The 25,000-nt window shown below is 47.3% G+C and overlaps 1 protein-coding gene across 7 annotated transcripts in view; it reads left to right on the top strand.

Moving 5' to 3' along the window:
- The window catches only part of hivep2a (HIVEP zinc finger 2a), a 75,555-nt gene that overhangs the window by 1,595 nt on the left and 48,960 nt on the right, over nt 1-25,000 (top strand). For 3 of the 7 annotated variants that reach the window (XM_027019323.3, XM_035524129.2, XM_081717760.1), the window contains exon 2: nt 2,742-2,807. The exons of 1 other annotated variant lie outside the window; for it this stretch is intronic. The gene's annotated coding sequence lies outside the window, so the exon portion shown is untranslated. Of the gene's footprint in view, nt 1-223; nt 2,278-2,357; nt 2,640-2,741; nt 2,808-20,741; nt 22,533-25,000 lie in introns of those variants that run through there. 3 more of the 7 variants (XM_081717761.1, XM_027019325.3, XM_027019328.3) reach the window with 3 other exon arrangements.

The following is a 25,000-nucleotide window of genomic DNA, read 5'->3' as shown; positions in this document are numbered from 1 at the left end:
ATATTATATTGTATTATATTATATTATATTATATTATATTATATTATATTATATTATATTATGTAACTTCAGTATGAATCTAGGAACCTGGATCATAGATGTTCTGTGAAAATATGTAGTAAATGAGTGTAAGTGCAGGTCATTTTGAATGGTATTCTGAGATCTGTTCATTTACCCTCTGATTAAACCTCTAGGCTACAACCAGGTGATCAGATCAAAAACATTTCTATAATTTACTGTTTACATAAGTTGGTCTACACCACCTCTAGTTGTCAGCATCCATAACTCCTGTGGATGGGTTCCCTTTGGCACAGATCATTCCCGAGGTTCAGGGACGTCCACACATGATGTGAATTCCTTTATTTGACTCTGGGTAAAAGAGTCATGTTTATGTCTAGCATGGCTGGCGAAAACCAGCAACTTTCTGAGCTTCAGTTCTATTTATCTAGAAACCACCGAGGTGAAGGGCAGGCCTGATGGGCACCTTTAATACACAAGAGATAATGAGCATATTTAAGACACAAATTCATCACTCAACTGTTATTAATACAAGGAGCACTGACTTGTGCAGTTTGCCTATAAAACTCACTTTCATGTTTGTGATATGAGGCATATGTGATGATTAGTGGCCCTACAGTTGAACTGTAAACTCAGCAAGACTTATAAACAGTTCACGTATGTGTTTGTCTGCATTTCTGCGAGAGAACTAATTTATCATGAGTCCCAGTTGCATAACAAAAGCAAGCCATTAAAAGCTGAACCAACTCAGTACTTTGCTGTTCCTGTGTAGCACTTTTAAAAGTATTGCCCTGTCGTCGTGCACGCGGGCCAGCCTGGCAGTAGGGTGTCCTGATTGGGCAGGGTAAGGGTCTCTCCCTGGGAGCTCTGTACTGTGGCCCAGATACAAGGGGCTTCCCTTTGGTACTGGGTCAGTGTTCAGTAAACAGTGTGGCTTCTGCAGGTGCTGTGGGTGAGTCTGTCTCAGTCAGGACGGTTCCTCACCCTGCACACAGGCTTGAGTGTTGGTCCTGTCCACAGCTGAGTAACGCCTGATGGATTTGCATTGCTCTTTGCATTAACTCGGGCTTCCTCTATGCTTGGGTTGGAGGTGTTTTTCAGAAGTTACATGCCCAACCTCTGCACACATTGACTGTGTAGCAGAACACATGCAGAGCTCCACGCTGCACCAGTTGTGGTTAACTCTGCTAAACTGTGAAGCACTGCTGCGTTAAAGCCGCATGTGGAACACGAGTGGTTTGGTAAGCAAGGAAGCTCTGTTTGGCACCGTCACCGCAGAGACGACTTTATGTTTGTTTGTGTGGACCTTAACTTACACAGTTGCTTTTGTAGAAGGAAATGTGGCGTATATATGACTGTAGGGCAGCATGTTAGTGTAGAATCAACAAGTAACACAGTAATCAGTTGAACAGTTAGAGGTCAAACAAGTGAGTCACTTTCCTCTGAAATTCTTGGTGTTTGTGCAAACTTTTCAGTTGATCTTACATTAGTATACAATACCATGAAAACCAATCTGCTTATGCAGGCAAATATTTTTTAGAACATTATGAATTAGTATTTTTTTAAACCAAATCTTCAAATATAGATCCATCGGAGGCTGGAGCTAGTCTTAGGCAGCCAGGCTGAAGCCGCTGTAGCAGTAGGTGAACTTGCGACACTCGAGTGTCTGAGTTGAGATCTTGCCAGATTGTGCTGTGTGTGACGTCCTTGCTCTCCTCAGCTGCACAACAGGAAACTCTCGTGGCCTCCCCTTCTTCCTGCTCTGAAAAAGAGGTAGTCTCTCGTTCTCCCTCCCTCGCTCTCTCGCTCCCCCCTCTTTTCTTTCGCTCTCTGCAGTGGCAGGGACAGCTGAGACCTACTTTACTGTCTGCTTTTCGCCGGTAGCCACTGCCTGCCTGCCGTTCCCACGACTGACCCCTCCCCCCACTCACTGGCCAATCGCAGGTCGGCTGCTTATGTTGAAGAAACATGATGATGGTTTTTTCCCTCCTCTTGCCGAGCTCCTTTCTCTGTGCAAGCGAGGTTATCGGAGAGAAAGAAAGAGAGAGAAAGAGAGCGAGAACGAGAGAGGGAAAGAGCGAGAGAGAGAGAGGGCTGCATACAGTAGGTGGGGAATATCTTTCTGTACAGAACATGAGGGGATCGGGCAGGCGCTACACACTTTCGTACGACTGACACAGCAGAGCAGAGATTTGGACCCCCTCTGGCCTCCAGGAGCCCTGTGCCACTGCTGCAGGGAGGTGGAGGATGCTGCTTCAGGTGGGCAGCTGGTCGGGGACGGGCTGGGCACACAGAGAGAGAGGGAGCGCGAGTAGGCATGAAGCAGGCTGTCAGGAGACTGAATGACACTCATTTCTTGGCAGTGCTCCCTCTCTGTAGAGCGTCATGGAGCAGGGCTTTGGTGAGGCGTGCGGGGCTTTCACGTGGGTACAGGGGGCAGGGGACAGAGGGAGACGAAGCAATGGTGGACGCGCTCATCGTCGCCACCTGAAGGGCTGGGAGTGCAACTGTTCCTGTGCTGGAACAGCCTTATTCTGTGTCTGCGCCTCTTCAGTGTTGACAGTGTAAAGAACCTAAAGGGAAGCACTCTGACCTCGGGTGCCACTCACTTCAGAGATCATGTGAGGCATATGTGCTGTTTGTTTGTGAGTGTGTCTGTGTGTGTGTCTGTGTGTGTGTGTTCATTTGTTTAATATACTCTTTTCCATCTCTCTCACAAACAGGGTGTGTGAGGAGTGTGTCTACCTGGATAAACTTGACTCCCGGACCACTGAGAAGGGAAGGCACAGGTAGTGTTTGCTAGATTCTTGTATTTGTAAGTTTTGGGTTTGGAGGTGCACTGAGCTCATCACTGTGCAGTAACCAGTAATGTAAGGACTGTCACATGCTACCGTCCCTGCCTTTGTGGCTTACAGTGTGGTTTCAAGCTTTGTTAATAGAACTGAATAATTCATAACGTGGTAATTGGGCTAAGGTAATTATTCACACCAGGAATGGTGACTATCACGCTAACAGATGAGGTCATGGATGTGTATCCCTGCACTCAAACCTCACTTCACCAAGCTCAGAGATAAACAACGTTAGTAATCATTAAAGTGTTCACAACAATGCAAGAGACTCTTGGAGAGACTGAGTACAGCGGAGAGAAAGAGGAAATAAAATCATTAGAGCCAAATGTTTTTTGGAACGTACAGAACAGAGTTTGTGCCTTTTGGAATGTGACAGAGGAGAGGATGTATGAGAGTGGCAGGAGCTCAGGGCAGGTGTCATACCAGGATCTTGTTTGTGTCTCCTGCTCTTTCCCTTCTGCTGAGGGGCTCTGTGCAGTGTGTGTGTGTGTGTGTGTGTGTATCTGTGCAATGTGTGAGTGTGGTTCTGTACAGTGTTTGTGTGTGTGTGTGTGGGGGGGGTGTGGCTCTGTTCAGTGGGTGTGTGTGTGACTCTGTACAGTGGGTGTGTGTGTAGCTCTGTGTAGTGGGTGTGTGTGTAGCTCTGTGTAGTGGGTGTGTGTGTAGCTCTGTGTAGTGGGTGTGTGTGTAGCTCTGTGTAGTGTGTGTGTGTGTGTAGTTCTGTGTAGTGGGTGTGGGTGTGTGTGTGTGTGTGTGTGTGTGGCCTGTGCCCAGTCCTTTTCAGTGAGGTTTGCAGTGTAACTGTGTACAGAAATAGACATGCAAAATCCTGACAGTGAGCAGCCCTGAGGGTGAGCAGCCCGGCAAACAACCTGCTCACGCTTCATACGCAGCGAGACAGGAAGTGCACTCTTTTGTAAGTGTGTGTGTTCACATGAGTGCATGTGTGTGTGAGCATGAACTTTTCAGAGAGTGAACTGAACATGTGTTGTTCTGATGTGTGTGGTGGTCTCCACTGGTCAGGAACACACTCCACATTCTCAAACCTTCACCGTCTCCTCGAAATGTAACGAACACAAATAATAATAATAATAATAATAACAATAATAATAATAATAACAGCAACAACAACAATAATAATAACAATAATGAGAAGAATAATAAGAAGAATCTTTACACTCTTGTCTGGTGTTTGTCCTGCTCTGTTGGTTAAAGAGGCTTCGGCTCTTGCGTGTTGCTGGACGGAGGTGTGAGTGTAGCCAAACCTTCTGGACATTGTGCTCTTTGCTAATTGGAGCATTGCTGGCCCCTCTGCTGAAAGGGCAAGTGTACAACAGTCCACAGAGGCTGCCAGAGGCCTTCTCTGTTCTGTGAGAAAGAGTGAGTGTGTGTGTGTGTGTGATTGTGCTTAGGAGGTCGTAGGTTGTCCAGGCGATGTTCTGGGAGTGGGTAAATCATATGTGGGTCAGTGTGATAGGATGGAGGAAAAGAACCCTGCCCAGGGCCAGACAGCCTGGGCCATGCCCCTGCTATGTGCCCCGTCTGTGGAAAATCACGTCCACACTTGGAGTGGGAGGCCGGGGGATCTATACAGTACTGGCGACCCACTTGAGCACATACCCCTCAGCACCCTGGATGAAATGTGTGACAGTTATTAAATAGAGGAACTGGTTCACTGTGCCATTATGTTTTAATATATATTTCAGAAAGAGAAAATATATCACATACAGGAAAGATGGCAGAGTCCTTTGAGGCACACTGGGACATTTTCTAAAAACAAACAAAAAAATATAAAACCAGCATTACAGTGTGTTTTGCATCATGCTCTCACACATACAGAAGAATGAACATATATACTGTACATAATCTATACTGGAATGTGTTCGCGTGCACCCTCGCTGAGCTAATGGATACTGGGCTAGTGGGGTGGCTTTGTTTCGGCAGCCGTGATTACAGGACGTGTGTGAGCACAGAGCCGCTTTGTGTTGGAGTTGCTGGCTGTGCTGAGCGTCACACACACTGGCCTGTCACCCACCTTTACCAGCAGGGCAGGGTCCCGCACACAGTGAAAGGAACACTTCACCGCACATCGTCCCTGACTTCTCTCGGAAATGCTCACATCGATAACGAATGCCAGCGGTGGCCAATTTACAGTTTGCAAATGCACCAGTGCTAACTGGTCTCCTCTAACAGTGCTAACTGGTCTCCTCTAACAGTGTTAACTGGTCTCCTCTAACAGTGCTAACTGGTCTCCTCTAACAGTGCTAACTGGTCTCCTCTAACAGTGTTAACTGGTCTCCTCTAACAGAGTTAACTGGTCTCCTCTAACAGTGCTAACTGGTCTCCTCTAACAGTTCTAACTGGTCTCCTCTAACAGTGTTAACTGGTCTCCTCTAACAGTGCTAACTGGTCTCCTCTAACAGTGCTAACTGGTCTCCTCTAACAGAGTTAACTGGTCTCGTCTAACAGTGCTAACTGGTCTCCTCTAGCGTTTCCTTGTTTTTCAGCTGTATGTGGATAACTCTCTTGGGTGACATGTTTAACCTCCTCACCCAGCTGTGCTGAGAGGGAAACGCTGACATTCAGAGCTCCAGCACCTCGGAAATCCTCGACACATTTAGAGCGCATGACACCTTTTTGGACAGTTTGGGGTTAGGGTCAAGGTTAGGGTAGGGATAGGGTTAGAGTTATGGTTAGTTAGGGGTAGGGGTAGGGTTACGGTTAGGGGTTAGGGTTTAAGATTAGGTGTAAGGTATTAGGGGTTAGAGGTAGGGGTTTGCTAGATTTTGAGGTGTGCTCATGTGTGTGGCTTTTTGCATATGTGTGTCTGCCCTGTTAGTATAAGGGAGCAGCTGTGATATTTCACTGTACAGCCCAGACTCCTGGTTACTCCTGACGCCTTACATCATTATTAGCACACACCTAAGAGAGCCAGCAGTGAAAGTGTGCATTAGCTGCGTGGCCATCCTAACACACACAATGAGGTACAGAGGAAGAGCCTCAGGTTGAAGCCCAGTGTGAGTTAATGAGGTGAGTCCTCCACGGCTTTCTGAACCACTGCAGGGATTCCACAGCCCGCCATTGGTTTGAGAGGGGAGGGGTGATGCACGCTATTGGTCAACGCTTGTCTTTTGTGCAGCCCCACGCTGCAGACAATGCACTAAAACCACCCTAAAGTAGCAACACATATTTGGTTACTATGGGAACCCTCTTGAAACTGTGTGCTTTGTCCTTGACAGAATCAGATGGAGAGTGGAGCTGTACCAGTATAGCAGAGAGAGAGAGAGAGAGAGAGGGAGAGAGAGAGAGAGAGAGTATGGCTAAGAGGAAACGCTATCTGGTTATGGATATATTTCTGTATATGGCAAGGTGGAGTGACACTGTATGCTTGAGCTTTGGGGTCTGAGAGGGTTAGGGTTAGGGGTGAAGGTTAGGGTTAAAGGTCATAGGGTTAGGTCATCGTCGGGTCAGGTCAGCACAGGGTCAGGTCAGCACAGGGTCAGGTCAGCACAGGGTCAGGTCAGCACAGGGTCAGGGGGCACAGGGTCAGGGGCACACCGAGCGGGCTGCTGCTTCCTGTAAGGCTGGAGTGCCTGTAGTCAAAGCAGATGGAAAGCAGGGAGGTTTGGCGAGGGAGGTGGAGAGAGGGAGGTGGAGCGAGAGAGGTGGGACGAGGGAGGCGGGGCCCAGCCTGAGCAGGAAGTGCCTGGTCTGCTTGTCTGCCAGCAACTCTCATTTCCTCCTCTTTGAACCATGCAAATGACCTGCCAGCTGAGAGCAGCACAGGCGCTTCCTGTTGGGTTTGGAGTGTGTGCGTGGGCACGCATGCATGTGCATGTTCGTGTGTGTGTGTGCATCCACGTGCATCCATGTGTGCATTCATGCATGTAAGTGTGGGTGTGTGTGTGCGCGCGTGTGTGTGTGCGCGTGTGTTGTGCGTGTGTGCCCATATGTGTATGTGTATTTGTGTGTGTGCATGTAAGTGTGTGTGTGTGTGTGTGTGTGTGTGTGTGTGTGCATGTATGTTTGTTTATGTGCTAAAGAGTACGAAGAAAAGGTGAATTGGGATGGACCTTTTTACACACACACACACACACACACACACACACAGATGTTGATCCCTCTGATGGAATGTAACATCAGAGGAAGAGAGAGGTTTTGCATTTGCATTAAGCACAGTGACAGTTGCTTGCAGTCCGACCCGGCAGTGTCAACCCTGCTAAGCGCTTACAGTCCTGGTCTTGTGTTGTTAACTACAGAAGCACAAAGCAAAAAAACTCTGTCATTATTATTTGCTAATAGTTGAGAGATCTGAGATGTGGTTCTGTGCCTCCTAGAGGGAAAGTAACATAAGCGACCGAAAATCATATTACATAATATAACATAACATCATATCATATCATGGTGTATATATAACAGACAGGCACATCAAGAATGAACATAACACAGATGACATCACATCATGGACTGTTGCATAACACAGATATGACATAACGTCATGTTTCAGAAGAGCTTGGAGCCTGTGTGACATGTTGATGTTTTTTCTTAATCCCACTGGGTCACAATTAACTGAAAATTAAAAAAAAACCTGGTGGATAAAAATGCCCTCAGGTAGCAAGAGAGATGAATTCCTCCCCCTCCCTCTCTCCTTCTCTCTCTCTCTCTCTCTCTCTCTCTCTCTCTCCCTCTCTCTCTCTCTCTCCTTCTCTCTCACTCTCTGTCCCTCTCCCTCTCTCTCTCTCCCCCCCCTCTCTCTATCCTTCTCTCTCACTCTCTGTCCCTCTCCCTCTCTCTCTCATTCTCCTTCTCTCTCTCTCTCCATCCTGTTGCCTGGTTTGGAGGTAGAACAGGTGGTGATCTGAGCTGAGGAAGGCGGGCGGGCGGCGGCAGCAGTTGCTTGGCGGTTCGCCTGCGTGTGAGTCGAGTGGTGAAGGGCTGCTAGCAGGGAAGCAGCTGCTGGTGGCAGGCAGGCGAGGCAGGCGAGGCTTCAAGCCCACACCGCCCCCGCTCCTGGAGAGCACAGCAGGGCAATGACGCCCTCACTCTCCCCACAGGTCTGGGAAGAGGACGACACACATTGAAGCGTAAAAGGCCAGTGTGGAAAAGACAGGGCTCTGGAAAGGAAATGGCCCATTGTGAATGGCAGTCATGTGTGCTGCATCACCAAGTGCAACATCAAGAGTTCAGAGTTCAGAGCTTCTCCACCTCAGTACTGCCTACAGGGCATCAGTATCCTCCATGTGACCTCAGTACTCTCCACATGACATTCATACTCTCTTGTCTGTGATTGCCAGTGTCTTGAAGCTGAGAATTGTTTGGTTGATAGCAAACAATTATTATTATCAATTATTCGTCTCCTTGGGGTAGCGATTCCCACTCACACTCTCTAGATGTGTTTACTAGAGAGGGGAGTTTTGATTATCAGCCATCATGAGTGTCTGTGGAGCTGGACGTGAGGGGACACTGTCATTAGTCCAGCACAGGGAGACTGAGAGACGGGACATGACACAGTAAGGAGAAATTATGTTTTTAAACACATTGAGTGTGTTTCTAAAGCAGGTCATCCAGTCTCCAGCCTTCTAGAACTGTATGTTCTCAGTGTAGCAGTTTATAGCCAATATCAGGCAACTGACAGTCTGCTTGCTCTGGAGAGGGTAGTGAGATATGAGATGGATCTTCTCCTTCTCTGACCTGGAGATCTGGAGCAGTGGTCATCTTCTGGTGTTGTATACAACATGTAGCCTTTATCTTCTGATGCTACATGTTCAGTTGCCTTGTTTTTCATGTTTCCTTGCTCAGAGGTTTGGAGGTTGTGGGGATTTTAAGAGGTCTTGGCTACCTGTCATGAACGTCACGAGAGGGACAGGCCTGTGGTCGGCTGTTCCTCTCCGCTGGAGAGAAGCGGTCAGTGCCCTTCAGAGCACTCAGCAGACTGCTGGGGTTGTGTTTCTGAAAAGCGCCGTCCCCACACTGTCAGGTGAAGGATGAGCTGCCCAAGCGCAGCCCAGTTTCATTTCCCTGCCAGGATTAATGGTAGGTGAAGGTTAATTCTGGCACACCCATTAAGCCTCATTGTTCTCGCTGAGCAGGAGAGGGAGGTGACTGCAGGTACTCTAACTTGTATTTATCAACGCTGGGCTGGAAGCTTTTCTAAGTAACCAAGTGGTTCTGGGTTTTATTTCAACTTGCTCTTTGTAATGTAAAGATAAGAATTGTCCTTTAGAAGAGATCCTTTAAAGACCTTTGAGTTTTGTGCTTTCAGGAACATATCGGAGGGTTACCTGTGAATCACAGTTACAAACCTCCGTGAGGTCTAATAACACCTCAGGGTTCAGATGCTTTATTGATATGTTTGGCATGGAGTGGAGATTTCTATTCATGCTTACAAACGTCCTTGGACAAAGGTTTGTACCACAAAAAACACCAACCACCATTTGCAAATGTTATTGTATAGCAAATGGGAATCAATAATCCTTAGTGATTTTACTTGAACTAAAATGTCAAACAAATAAAGACTCAACAGTAAATGACAATAAAGAATCAATGATCAGAAAGAGGCAGAAGGGAATTGTGTAAGTAGCGCGCTAGCGTGTCCTCCACCCCAGTGCCAGGGTGGGAGCTCTGAGCACACTGCTCTTCATAAACACTCCACTAGATTATGTGCTTGTGTGTCCTGGAGTTAGATTTGCATCACTCTGCCCCATCGTGGGGGTGTGGAGAGGGTGTCTGGGTTGTGATCTAGTGGTCTCTTCTCCACTGTGGCACTGGTATTGAAGAACCTGTCCTGAGGCTCACACCTGCTGCCTCTGTCTGAAGTCTGCTCTGTTTCAAAGATTCTCATCGCCTCCCCAACCCTCCAACCTCCTCACCACCAAAACAGTCAAAACAGTCAAGCAGACGAGCCCCTGTCATGGTGTGTGTGAAACGCTGTGCCACACGAGAAATGATACTTTAAAGAAGACAAAGAGAAAGAGCGGCGACGTGGAGGAGAGAGAGAGACTTCATGACACTCGTCTGAACATCCGCGTGCTGTGCGATCACTCCGACGCGCCAGGGCCACGGCGGGACAGGAAACCACGCAAACAGAGACATAATTTCCCTGACAGCACGAGAGCAAGAGCAGCGTTGTGGGGTGATGTCTGCCAGCCCCCACTGCAGGCCCACGGACGTGATCCACACTCTCGCAGTGTTTAGGCATCATTCAAGTGTGTTTACTCCTTCTGATCCGTCTGCTCCACTTCACAATCGGACACCATTAGAGTGTTTTTGTTTTACGAGGAGTGCTCATGCCAGGGAACTTCTCCGCTCGGCTGCAGGAGCTGTAGACCTCAGTGCATTTCTTTCTGAGTATTTATGATAAAAAAACCAATGTGGAATTTCAGAGGTGTTTAAAGACAAAGGTCTGAATTGCTAATCTGGACTCTGAAGTGCTAATCTGCGCGTATGAATGGCACGCCCAGGTTTGAGAACCCTCTGCGTGATTTTCCTCCTGGTCTCGGCTCCCTTGTGCAAGCGAGTTGCCACCTGCTCACTGTGGTGCTGGTGCAGTCTCTCCCTTCGCTCACAGTGTGGTGTGATGCTGGACGACTGAGTGAGAGGAGGTGTTGCTGGTTGCTGGTACTTTCGCTTGTGCATGCATGCACCCCCCCCCACACACACAGAACTGGGAGGGCTGAAGAAGTGTGATCTGCTAGTGTCAGTGCTCCCAGCATCACACGCTGCATAAACTCAGCTTCCTGTCTGAGCCTGCAATCTGCTCGCTGCTGTCTCTTCCTGTGTGTGTGTGTGTGTGTGTGTGTGTGTATTTGTGTGTATGCAACTGCGTGTAGAAAATAAAGTCTTCTTTGTGAATGGCAGGTGTGAAATGGCAAGCCTTAGCGATGAGTCTTCTTCCAAGCTCCTGACGAGGTCGTACAGCCTCCTGACGAGGTCGATCAGTTCTATTAGTTGTGAGGTTGTTGCAGGGCGGATGAGAGGCTGTGACTCAGAAGACCATGCTGCTACCTGCATTTATCCAGCCTTCCGTTTACAGAATTTGTAAACCAAAATAACTCTGCCCACATACACTCTCCCCTGTTACACCCTCTGGCCAAAACAGATTGTGCATCAGTGTGGGACTGTTTCAGGCACAAGAGAAGCACTAATCCTGGAGGACTGGAAACTGGCAGCGCTACCGTGGCAACAAGGCGGGAGGGACAGTGGGAGGGGGACGGGGAGGGTAGCTGGGAGGGGCGGGAGGTCTTTCTCGTTGTCTTAATTCTGTCTCTTTCTTCGTCCCATCTGTGCTCCTGGCAGCGGACAGTGAGCCCACACTGTTCTTCTACCAGATCACCTTCTAAATTCGGCCCCTCTACCCACCCAGGGCTGACAGGCACATCCGCACTGGCCGTTTCCATGGCGCTCAAGGCTAGCTCTGTTGTGCTTGCCAGTTTGCTCCTCCTCCTGGAGGGTGATGCCAGTCTACCCGCGCCACCCTGCACAGCCACGCACATGTTAAACCGTTAGAAAGTCAAAGCTAAAGCTCTTTCCTGCCATGTGGAGGAATGGAGTGTGCACACATAGTGTGATCTGGGAGTGTGCACACATAGTGTGATCACATAGTGCACTCATAGTGTGAGTAGATTACACTACCGACCTGCTGTATAATCTTAGGACTGCTCTTTGTGTTATACAAAATTATATAAATAATATAAATTAAAATGTCCTAGAAACATTTTCTCCACATAAATCTACATGATCAGGATTATAATCTGAGATACACCTCTGTATATTTATTTTTGTGTCTGATTATTTCGATTGCATTGATTGTCAGAAAGGTTTAGTTTCATTCATTAAATTTCATTCTAAGACTGAAAACCCCAAGCAGTCTTATCTGTGGCCCAGTGGTTGCCTGGCAGTGGTGCCAACCAGGGAGAGGCTGCAGGAAGTGGAATGTTGTGGCGGGAAAACACTGAAAGGCTGAACGGTGACAAACATTACTGTAGGATCTACTGTGCTCAGCTTGGCTTTGCGTAATGGTTATTTGGATTTCTTATTTATTTGTTTTTCTTAACCTGGAAGGCTGTTTCTGTAGGATTGTTACGCTTTATCGAAATGTCAATACGTTACATTGTTATTATGGACAATGACATTTGCATGCATTATATTTACCAGTTTTAAACGGTCATTTTTAAATGATCCTGACAGTTGTCAGTTAAGCCCTGAGTCCTATGTCCTCGGTTCTGGATCCTGTGTTCTGAGTCCTGGTTTCTGGGTCCTGGATCTTTGGTTCTGGGTCCTCTGAGCTGACTCTAAATTCAAGGGTGTATTTTAGGTCCTTTTGGTTTCTCTCTGTAAAGTTGCTCTGGCAGGTTGGTTAGATGAGGAAACATTGAAACAGTGAATTCCTCTGCACAAGGCTGTAATCCTCTCAAAACCTGCTGACATTTAGTTCTCTGTATTTCTGTTTTTAAAGAATGAGTTTATTTATGGTGGCGATGGAGTGCTTGTGCTTAGTGTTTAAGCATGTCACAGGGGCTCTGGGCAGTGCTCAGAAGGACCAAAGCAGAGCAACACCAGCTACAGCCAATGACAGCAGTAGACATTTGTCCTGAGTTCTGTGGCGTTTTAGATGCATAAAACGTTCCTGTGAGAGAACAGAATTCAGAGGAACATCTGAACATCTGTTTTTATGTGACCTGTCAAATAAGATTCGCCTGGTTGGACTGGACTGGGCTCAGGAGAGGAGCTACGTAGATCCAGCTGCATCTCCTGTTTCTTGTAGAGGGCTATGCTGATCTGCATAGTTTAACGTGGGACCGCCGACAGAGGCAGAATTATTGTCCTCATGGCAGCCAGCTCATTGGGTGATTCTCCGCCTGCACTGAGCTGCATCAGTGCCACTGTGCGACACCTCCTTTACTATTTATTACATTTCCTCCTCCTCCTCCTCTCTGCCTGGAGTGTTTTTTTCACTCTCACTGTGCTGCTCTGTGATGTCATTGTCACTGTGATGTCATTTGACAGGTCATCATTCATGAATGCAGTTTTCCTCTCTCGATCTCTTTTCTCTTAGTCTCTGTTATTCAGTCTGTCTTTCTCTGTTTCTATCTATCTATCTATCTATCTATCTATCTATCTATCTATCTATCTATCTATCTATCTATCTCTCTTGCTTGCTCTCTCTCTCTCTGTGTTACTCATTTTCACTCTTTTTGACTGTAAGAGTTCATATGATGTTGTATAATGTCATATGATGATCTGGGTGATTGTGTGAATGTTCTGTTAGTTTCCTGCTCTTTTCTATGGAGACTTTGTGGAAAGTTCTGACATTTAGCAGCTCCTGTTTTCTGCTTTTGCGTGCTGTGCGCTGCTTAATTAGCTGCGTTATATCATGTGTTATACAGTTACATGTGTGTTTGATGTACACTGCCACAGACAGTTGCACTGTGGTGGGGGATGGAAGACATGGCATTGCTGAGGACTCATCACAGTACACTTCTGAACCCTAGACCACTGAATACAGCAGACCTGGCCTAATTACAGCAGACCTGGCCTAATTACAGTAGATATGGCCTAACTACAGTATATCTGACACTAAATACAGTAGCTCTGACACTAAATACAGTAGCTCTGACACTAAATACAGAAGATCTGGCCTAATAACAACAGACTTGGCCTAATTACAGCAGATCTGGCCTGACATTAAATACAGCAAACCTGGCCTAATTGTAGTAGATCTGACACTAAAAACTGCAGACCTGGCCTAAATACAGTAGATATGACACTAAATACAGTAGATCTGACACTAAATACAGGAGACCTGGCCTAATTACAGTAGATCTGACACTAAAACAGCAGATCTGGCCTAAATACAGTAGATCTGGCCTAATAACAACAGACTTGGCCTAATTACAGCAGATCTGGCATAAACAGGTATATCTGGCCTAATTACAGTAGATCCGGTCTAATTACAGTAGATCTGACACTAAATACAGTAGCTCTGACACTTAATACAGAGGATCTGACACTAAATACAGAAGATCTGGCCTAAATGCAGTAGATCTGGCCTAAATGCAGTAGCTCTGACACTAAATACAGTAGATTTGACAATAAATATAGCAGATATGTCACTAAATACAGTAGATCTGGCCTAATTGCACTGTGACTGTAGTGACCCTGTACCACACTGCACCACAACACTCCTCTATGTACTCAAAGGCACGTTCACCTCATTACCTCATGGGACTGAAGGTGAGATTAAGTAAGATCAAATATGCTAAATGAATTCAGTAGTCAGGTAAGTGTACGTTGTTTATTCGTTAACGTAAGCTGTGGCTGCTGTGAGCAGTTCTGCACCGGACAGCGTCTGTGCTGACTAAGGCGCCTCTGAAACTCTCAATAAGTCATTTATCTTCTCCCTGACACCATCTTACACGTATACTGCTGGATGCTATAATCCTCCACAAAACACTTTAAAAATGATCTGATCGAAATGAAACATAAGCTTATGTAATACACTGCTCACAGTGGTCTATTTCTTCTGAAAGAACACACCATATTTGTCCTCGAGGACATTGTAAGTTTCCTCTTCTGGATTTTTGGGGTCAGCCATCATGGTTTGCTGATTTGGTTTTTCTAGCTCTGAAATGATTGTGCTGATTTGGTGAGGAGGAGCCATGGGAGGGGGTGTGGCCGGATGTGAGGGGGTGTGACCAGATGTGAGGGGGGGTGACCGGTCATGAGGAGGAGCCATGGGAGTGGGTGTGGCCGAATGTGAGGGGGCGTGGCTGGATGTGGAATCTGGCAGGGAGGCTCAGACTCAGATATGCTCTGACTTTATTGACAGGGTCTGATTCTCCCTAACATCAATATTCCCCCTCCTGGCTCCTGACAGAGCTCCTAAACCAAGAACTAATGGTCTAATTTCACTGCATCTTAACTGTCATTACTTTTATGGTTTTTATTTACTTGTTGTTCTATCACTTATCATGAAACCACACAGTATGTTCGTATAGAGTCATTTCAACAATGTGTGATATGTTGTGATGTGCTGTTTTCCATAGATCCATATGCTTTGGATGACAGTTATGGAACAGACTTAGATGCTTATTTAGGGAACTTTGCAGAACTGTGTGTCTGGAATGACGGGGAAGTCCGTGGGGCAGTCCATGGTATTTTTATAATGGCCAGACACTGTCCTTCAGTGCTTGTCCGGGACCAGGTTGGACCTCCTGCACTGTCCCACTGTCCCACAGCACAGCAGAAAGCCCAAAGGCCAGAGTCAGTGTCCACAGAGTCAGTGTCCACAGAGGCAGTGTCCACAGAGTCAGTGTCCACAGAGGCAGTGTCCACAGAGTCAGTGTCCACAGAGGCAGTGTCCACAGAGGCAGTGTCCACAGTCGTTCTCCGCAGAGGGTTAGATCAGCTCAGCTCAATAGTCAAAAGCAGCATTTTGGTCTTTTTTTGCTTCATTACTTCAAAAGCATGCACATCATGCAATTCAGTGAAAAATAATTATAAAATAATTTCCTGATTTTTTTTTTAGCATGTTGTCCTTTCTTCATGGTTTCTAAGGGACGTAGAAGCTATAAATTACACTAATTGGCAGATGATAAAAGGACAAGTCTCAGATTATGCAGATTATCTACTGTAAAATATCGCTAAATGTTAAAATTCCATTCAGTCATCTGAGTCCGAGGCTGTGTTTGACTGTCCTTTTGATTCATATGAGTCTCCAGCATGTTGTCAGACTGACTGAGCTAATTCTGTCCACTAATGTTCTATTTTCTGTAATCGCTCGGAAGTGGAAAAATAAAATTTGTCAAATTACAATAAATTACATCTGAAAGTCATTTAGATTTCCCCTGAGCCCTGACAGATCTTTGCCCCTTTGTGCCCAGCTGGAGGTCGTGTAAGAGGCAGAATTCACTACAGAGCTGGAGGGGGTCAGTTTGTTACACCCCATAATGGCCCAGGGGCAGCGTTGTCAGGGTTTGAGTGGTTAGAGATAAACATTAATGAGGTAGATGTCTCTTTGGTCTTCCAGGACATCAACAGGGTGGAGTCGTCTTTTTGGTCTTGCAGGACATTAATGAGGAGGAGGAGTCTGTTTGGGCTTGCGGGACATTAATGAAAGTCGTCTCTTTGGCAAGCCCCGGTCCTGGGTCCCTGGCCTCAGCTGGTAGGTCTGGCTCTGTGCCAGGACTAAAACTGCCATGGCTTGTCTAGCTGACGACTGTAACAGACACGGTGCTAGAAGAGTGCATTGTTGGAGCACACTGACGTGGGAGGGGCTGTAAGGTGTGGGAGGGGCTTATCCTGGTCTGCAGACACCATGGAATGAAGGAAATTTTTTTCACAACACCCACTCAGACCATCCCCCCAGGCCCCAGGCCCCAGGCCCCCAGGTTAAGACTCTCACTGGTTAAGACTCTCTCTAGCTATGACTCTCTCTGGTTATGAGATCATATTCTTGACGTGATTACAGTGTTTGTCAGCCTGAGGTGTGAAGCAGTCTGTCTGTGTCCCTCTGCCAACTCCCACACCAGCATCAGTAAATAACAACAATTAAAACCTGCAGATTGAAAACAAACGTTTGTTATTCATCCACTCACCCAACTCAACATGTGTTTGTTACTGAAGGAGCTTCATGTGCTTTCTGCCAGTGTTCTTCGGCACCTTTGTCCAGAAACCTTTCACAACGAGTCTTCCACTGTAATTAATTTATTAAAAGATGAAGTTCAGGACCCTTCAGTATTTATGGGTAGTAAACTGGGGGCCATGCTTGCAAAGACGACCTGTATCTACCGATGAACTCTCCCCTCAGCAGGTGACTCTGTGGACCGGTGGGAGACTCACTGCATATGCGCCTGTGAACTGTCACAGTTGAGAAGGATATTGGTTCCTCAGTCTGGAGGCGTATCCTCCCCAGATTGTTCTGTCTCCTTGTGTGAGCATGTGCTAATAATATACAGTAAATATACCGTAATACACAATAAATAATAATAATATACAATAAACATACAGCTGCTCAGGCCAAACTTACCTATAAACACCCATAAATATCTGTCTCAGGGTTTAAAGGCTGTTTTTTCCTGCTCCCTTGACGACCCCTGTACAAGAGGGTTAATGACTGCCTGGTTGGGTCGCCACCGCACACAATCGCTTTTAACTTCTTTCCCGTCAGGTCAAAACAAAAAAAAAATGTAATAACAATTCCCCAAATAGGTTCAGAAGAATACATTTCCCACAGTCATGTGATGCAAGGACTTCATTACCCAGAAATGTTTAATTATTCATCATTAATACGAAACCTCTTTGATAGAGATATCAGAAGCTTGCTTTTCTTTCCCTTATGCACCTCACAGGGAATATAATACATCTAGCAATGCTTAAAATTAAATATTGATGCACCAAAGATGTACTGGAGAGGGTCAAAGGTCGCAGTTAACACAGTGTCTGTTTGCTCCAGGAACAGACGGGTCTATTACACCGGAAGGAGTGACACTCTGGGATTAGCCATGTGTTGGGTCATTCCCTGACACACACACTTCAGCCGCGCTAACGAGACGCTGCAACAGAGAAGAGTTGTGTTGTGGCGTCCTCCATTACGAGGTTCTGAGAGGTCTGTTTTAGCCTCTTGTCTGAGGTGTGGCATGTATGACTGGAGCCGGTTTTACAGGCAGTCTGATGCATGTTAATCACATGATTAGCAGTTAGCAGTTATTGTTATTATAATGATACTTTACTGCATAAAACAAAGATAACAGCAATATTCAAATGGAAATAAAATGGGGGGGTGTTGGTGTGGTGGGGGGGGGGGGCGTGGTGTGGTAGTCCATCATGCTGATGGCTGCTTGTGGAGTGTGTACATACATCTGTGGCGCTCTCGGGAGAAATAGTCAAGAGCCCATAGCATCCGTCTCCAGGCCGAGGGCAACCACACATCTGCATAGCCATTAAATATTTATAACATGACCCCTGCTTAGCTCAGAGAACTCCACGTTTGCTGTTAAACATTGTATCCTGGTTGTAGCCAGACAAGTTTGCTTGTGTTTCAGTGAGGTCACGTTGGTAGAGCAGGGTTGGAACAAGCAGACAGCAGGTCACTGCATGCAAAAAAATCACATGACTACTACTGTCCTTCTTGAGCTGGAGCTGGAGATCAGGGAGCTCTCACTGACTGAAGAGTTTATGTCGTCTCACAGAACAGACGCTCTGCATGTATAAAAGCCTACATTTAGTTTTCTATTGCTGCTGGGATTTCAGTAATGAAAATGTTCTTGTTGGTAATCCTAAAACACACAAATACTGGGTTTCAGGTTAAAAACGCACCTTAACTATCAAAACACGGATATAATTTTTGACACATGATAGACAGTGTGCTCAAATGTTCTGTGCTTTTTCTTCTTAAAGTGAATGTAAATGTGTTCTTGTAAAGAAACATATAATAACTACGTCTCTTTGTGAAGTCCAACGGTGCTCTCAGTTTCCTCCTGTAAAAAGATCTTTGTCTTCCTCTCTTATGGGTCTTTTTTTTAGTCCCTGCCTCTCTGACTAATCCTTGTTAGAAAGTTAGAATGCACTAAAATGGTTTCCCTTCTTTCAGAGTGATCGTGTTTCCAAGGCCTTGTTCAGAAGCATATACCATAATCGTGTGACGCACCTTTGTAGGGAGCGTGTGAGTGTTTGGCGCGTCCCTTGCCCCGGGGTGTTGTTTACACTGGAGTCTTGCTGGATCAGCTCCCTGTGCGGGGGAGACTCCGTGGGGAAACACAGCCTCCCAGCTTGCATCGGTTCATGTTGGTTACTAAGCTCTGGCGTGGGGGTCAACAGAGGTCAAGTTTGTTTAGGCGCACAGATTGGCTTGTAGGAGAAGGTCAGCGCACGGGTGAGTGAAGAGAAGGCACGTGCGTGTGATGGGGGGGATGGTTCTGTCTGTCTGATGGAGGAGACACAGCACAGCTGTCTGAAGGGCAGCGAGTCATGTGCACGGCTGAGACAGGGTGACCCTTAAGAGTGAGGCGCTCCTGGCCCTCACGACACATTAGCATAAAGGTGAATGAATGTCCTCCAAGGAGAGATGGAGCTACATGTCCTCCACCCTTCTGGGAGATGGAGCAACGTCTCCTCCACCCCTCAGGGAGATGGAGCTATGTGTCCTCCACCCCTCAGAGAGATGGAGCTATGTGTCCTCCACCCCTCGGAGAGATGGAGCTATGTGTCCTCCACCCCTCGGAGAGATGGAGCTACGTCTCCTCCACCCCTCAAGGAGATGGAGCTACATGTCCTTGCGTTGTCGCAGTGCTGCACTAACTCAATGTCACCGGACACATCCTGTTTCTTTATTCTTTTTTTGTGGCAGTAACCCTTCCCTCCACTTACACACACACACACACACACACACACACACACACACACACACACACATACACACACACACACACACACACACCCACACACACACATACACACACACACACACACACACACACACACACACACACACACACACACACACACACACACACACACATATGGTGATCCACAAGTCAGTCATATCAGTGCCTGGCCAGACAGGAATAGAAAGGACAATTCTAATTTGTAGAGGGATTTTGCAAGAATGAACTTGGTTGGCTATTTATAGATCTGCAGACGGTGCAGAAGGGGCAGACAGGGCAGGGGAGGAGGGTGGGTGGGTGGTGACAACGTCCCTGATGTTCCGTGGAGAATCCCTAGGTCAGTTATAGCATTGCCTGATAAGACACTGTGGCATTAAACACATGTATCTACACACACACACATACAAACACACAAACCAAGGGTACATACACACACAAAAACACACTCTTACAAAAGACACAAGCACATACACAAAACACAAAACCAGCCACACCAAAGGCACAAACACTCATTCACACTCACACACACACACACACACACACACACACACACACACACACACACACACACACACACACCAAAGACAGCCTGGTCTGCATTTCACTCCCTAACTGCTGCTTCTCTCTTAACCCTTCTATTTGCGGTCATGTCTTGCTTCAGAAAACGTAAACTTCATTTGTGAGAAAGCAAGCGGAGCCCCAGGGGCGCTGAAAGTGCCTCTTAATGTAGCCTGTTGGATAATCCCTCTGGGGGCCCCGCTGCTATTTTTGTTCCTGGATATGCGTCACGACTGGGTATTTTCTCTGGTGACTGGCTGACATCAGTAGGCCTCCTAGCCTCTCAGTGAGGGGCTGCTGACTGATGGGAGTTTGGCTCTGCTGATTTGGCGCTGGTGTTCGTGACTCCTAGAAATGGACACGGGGACTTTCAGCCAGAGGAATGCAGTGAGGGACATGAGACACTGGTGCCAGGTTTGTACACAGGTCTATATGCAAGTCTGGACGCAGGTCTCTGCGAGGGTCTGGACACAGGTCTCTGCGAGTGTCTGGACGCAGGTCTCTGAGTGGATCAGCGTTTACCTCTCTGCTTCCCTCTCTGCTGTGTTCTCGTCTTTCTCTTCTCTGATTCTCCATGCCAAGTTGCTCTGGGTGTTGTGTGTGTCAGAGCTCACATGCCAGCACCTGTATAAGACTACACAGCGGAGGTGAAGGGCAGGTTTGTGGTGTGAGAGTGAGTGTGAGAGTGAGTGTGAGAGTGAGTATGTGCCGTTTCAAACGGTGTCCCTGCTCACCGTCTCATTCGCACAGTTCTATGCCCTGCCAACACTTCTCAGACGAGCGTCGCTCTCTCTTGCTCTCTCTCTCTCTTTCTCTTTCTCTCTGTCTCTCCCCTCTCTCTCATGGAGCTGGTACAGCTGGATTTGAGGTGGAGCTGTGAGACGAGTCTGCAGCGGGACAGCGTAGGAGAGAGGTACGAGCGATACTGTTGCTCTCCTCCACCCGCCTCCACCCGTAAACCCCAGCCCCGCTGCAGCAGGCATCAGCCTGAAATAACTCGTTACATGAGGGGAAGGTCCTGTGGTGGATGACAGAGGGAAACACCACATATACTGGGCACTGATCACATCTCCATCTCTCTGCCTAGATAATGCCAGCCAACATACCTCCCAGTCCCTGCACACACACACACACACACATGCACACATGCGCACACACACAAGCCACATTTTTCTGAGAAGCGCTTATTTTGTCTATATTTGTTTATATGTACAATTCATCTCTTTCTCTCTCTCTCTCTGTCTCTCACTCTCTCTCTCTCTCTCTCTCTCTCTCTCTCTCTCTCACACACACACACACACACACAGATTTAATCTAGCAGGAGTTTGGGACAGCCCTGGCACTGAGATTGCAGTGACCTTGAGACAGGCTCCTGCTACAGATATCAGTAGTGTTTCCTGGCTGCGTGACCCCACCCCCAGGCCCCGCCCCCTCTGCCTGAGTGCTGTGGAATGAAGCTCCACCTCTTCTGCCAAGTGGACTAAATCCTTTTCCATTCACAAATTCTCCGCCGCTGCTGTGATCGTCCGCACAGCTCTGGCACCCTCACACTCTGGAGCGTAGGGGCTGCTGTGAGCTGTAGGCGTGTCACAGCTCATGTTTGCTCCTCCTGTTTGGGTGAAGGGTAGACAATCTCAGCCCCAGAGGAACAGAACACCTTACACCTGCAGGGTTACAGCACACACACACACACACACACACACACACACACACACACACAGACACGCACACACGCATGGACACACACACACACACACACACACAGACACGCACGCACGCACGGACACACACACACACACACACACACATTTACATTTATGGCATTTAACAGACGCTCTTATCCAGAGTGACTTACAAAAGTGCTTTGTTATTTCCTCATAGAATATATCCTAGTACAGTACAGTAGGTTAGAGTCCAAGATACCAATGAACTAGAATACTGTAGAAATACAGGGATCAATGCTGACACCCAGAACTGCAAAACATATAAGCTCTATCTTAGACAACGTGGATTAACAATAAGTACTAGAGTTAGTCAACATAAGAGCAGGATCAGTGGTCATTTAAATATTCCACAAATAGACGGGTCTTCAGTCTGAGTTTGAAAACTGCAAGGGACTCTGCTGTCCGGATAGCCAGTGGAAGTTCATTCCACCATCTGGGAGCAGGACAGAGAATAGTCTCCATGCTTGTCTTCCATGAGACTCGAAGTGTGGTGTTTCAAGCCGAGCTGTACTTGAGGTTTGAAGTACTTGAGGTACGGATCAGCTTTGACCATTGACCTCATGTATGGAGGGGCGGGTCCATTTTTGGCTTTGTAGGCGAGCATCAGGGTTTTAAATCTGATGCATGCAGCTACTGGAAGCCAATGAAGGGAGCACAGCAGTGGAGTGATGTTTGTGAACTTCAGAAGATTGAAGACCAGTCGTGCTGCTGCATTTTGGACAAGTTGTAGAGGTCTGATGGCTCTTAGAGGAAGACCAGCAAGTAGAGAGTTCAAGTAGTCGAGCTTTGAGATTAGAAGAGACTGTACAATTACCCAGAACAGCTTCCTGTGAGAGAAAGGGCCGAATCCTTCATATCTTACAAAGGAGGAATCTGCAACACCAGGTTAGATTAGAAACATGAGTTGAGAACAAAAACTGGTTGTCCAAAGTTACGCCCAGGCTACAGGCAGCTTCAGATGGTGATACCAGGGAGTTCTCAAAGGAAACTGTGATGTCACGGTAAGTGTTGGGAGTTCCTGAGATGTACAGAAGCTCGATTTTACTGGGGTTGAGCTTCAAGTGCGAGCAGGTTTTGTGGTTTTTCTGGTATCTATTAATTGATCAGGCTGACAACTTGTAGAGTGAGTCTACATGACTGTGCATATGTGCGTATGCGTGTGTGTGTGTGCATGTGTGCGAGTGTGTATGCACATTTGTGTGTGTGATCTCTGCCCCCAGAAACCCCAGCAAATTCGTAACTTTAGCCGTGGTTAATCCTGGAGGGGTGGTAATCTTGTCAGGGTAAAATAGCAGTGACTCCCCTCTCACCTCCCTCAGAAGTGAGCCTCACTGTGCGTCACAGTTTGACCCCCGCACACACACACACACACGGTTCACTGCAGGACTGGTTTTAAAGCGCTGAACAGACTATAGCGTTTACTGACTCACCCTGTCACTGAAGTCCCGAGAACACTGCACGCAGTCAATGGTGTCTGTGTGTGTCCAGCTCGCTCATTCTTACACATCTAATGCTAAATGCTGATGAAACCATAAATATTTGCACCACGAGTGTCCAAGCTCCGCACAGGGAAGTAGAGAGCAGATGGCACAGGAATGTCGGGAGAGTGCAGGAACGTGTCACTGGTTTGTATGTAGAAGAGATCATTAACATGTCATATTTCTTTTTCCTTTGACCTTCTCTCTTTCTTAGTACTCTGTTCCCATGACAGCTTGTGCTGAGTGACTCTGAGGAAAGAAACAGATCTGAGATCAGTCCACATGTCTTAACATACAACGAGTCTAATATGAGCAGAGACCTGCTTGATCTTGGTCCTCACTCTTAGCACTCTGACCTGGTGTGACCAGTGCAGTGTCTATGTCCAGTATTACGGGACATGCTGGGCACTCTGTGTTCTGCTGGCTTGTGGGACATCTGACAAACCCGTAAATCACTGGACTCAAGCCATGTGGTTTTGCGCTGCCTTTAGAAGCAGATGGTCCACAGAAAGGAACTTTTATTTTGGTCACATCTGACCAGCAAATCCACTGTCCTAAAGGCACAAAAGGAAAGCTTTTGATATTAGAGTTGTTCTGACACTAACCGAAATATTTTACATCATCAATAAATGGGGGTTTGTGTCTGTGTTTGGTGTCAGACCCATGGGTTAGGAGTATCGAGGAGTGTGTGTGGAGGTGTGTGTGTGAAGGTGTGTGTGGAGGTGTACGTGTATGGAGGTCTGTGTGTGGAGGTGTGTGTAGATGTGTGTGAAGGTGTGTGTGTGGCAGTCCTGGCCTGCCTCCATCCCCTGGTCACAGGTCTTCTCTGGGCTGAGCCCCACGGCAGCATGCGTGGGAGGATAGCATTGCCATGCGCCTGGCTGCCGGCCACTGGGCAGCCACTCCTGCCCCTGACCTCCCTCGGGGCAGGTCGCAGGGACAGAGGGTGGCCGGAGGGGAGAGAGGTGTAAAGGGTCCGTGCAGGTGCACTGAACCGGCCAGAAACCCTCACACACTCACACTGCTTCACCCTGCTAATGTTGATGTGTTTTGTGTGTGCGTGCGTGTGCGTGTCCGTGTGCGTGCGTGTGTGTGCGTGGGCGTGCATGTGCGTGCGTGTGCGTGCGTGTGTGTGCGTGCGTGCATGCATGCGTGCGTGCGTGCGTGCGTGCATGCGTGTTTATTGAGCAGACCCAGTGTGTAGTGGGCAGGCAGGCTTGTGGCTTCCTGCCATAGGCCCAGGGCTCCTATCACAGATGGCCCAATGACACTTGTCCTAGCTTTAGCTCAGTGAGCACTACAGAGAGAGAGAGAGAGAGAGAGAGAAAGAGAGAAAGAGAGAGAGAGAGAGAGAGAGAGAGGGAAATGAAAAGAAAGAATGAAAAACAGCCTCTTGCCTTGATGAGGTGGAGTCGTGGGAGGCATCTGGCTTTTGCTCAGGTTGGAGAAGATTCAACACTCTGGCAGCCAACAGTTCCAAGGAAGACAAATTGGATTGGGAGTGTGTGGAGAAAGATGGACTGAGTTTGATTCCATGCAGAGGTGTGAGAGCAGCCAGGAAAATGGAGGTTTTTCCGTGGTGTAACACTCGAAGCACAGGTGAGACCCCCCTGTCTCCACGGGTCTGGTCTACTCATGTTCTAGACACCAGAAACCCTGCTCACTACAATGTAGTGTAGAAACCCTGCTCACTACAGTGTAGTGTATAAACCCTGCTCACTACAATGCAAGTGTACAAGTGCAATGCAGTTTACGTTCAGATAATCCCACTTAAGATATGAAGTCAGATTCATTCAACTGCAAAATCACACATGTAGTCACAGAAACCCAAACACCAAGTCAAACTTGAAATACATGTTTGTTGATTGTCTGAACGCACCATTACAGTTCTTCCGTGACATGGATTATGGCTGACTGAAGGCACCTTAATGCCACAAACTGCTTATGTTTGGTTAACCTTCACACAGCCTTACACAGCCTTCACATAGCCT

Source organism: Electrophorus electricus, chromosome 7, assembly GCF_041902795.1.
Source record: "Electrophorus electricus isolate QZ-2024a chromosome 7, ASM4190279v1, whole genome shotgun sequence".
Taxonomy (NCBI): domain Eukaryota; kingdom Metazoa; phylum Chordata; class Actinopteri; order Gymnotiformes; family Gymnotidae; genus Electrophorus; species Electrophorus electricus.
Note: the sequence above shows the minus strand (reverse complement) of the source record. Positions and strands in the feature narration are given on the sequence as shown.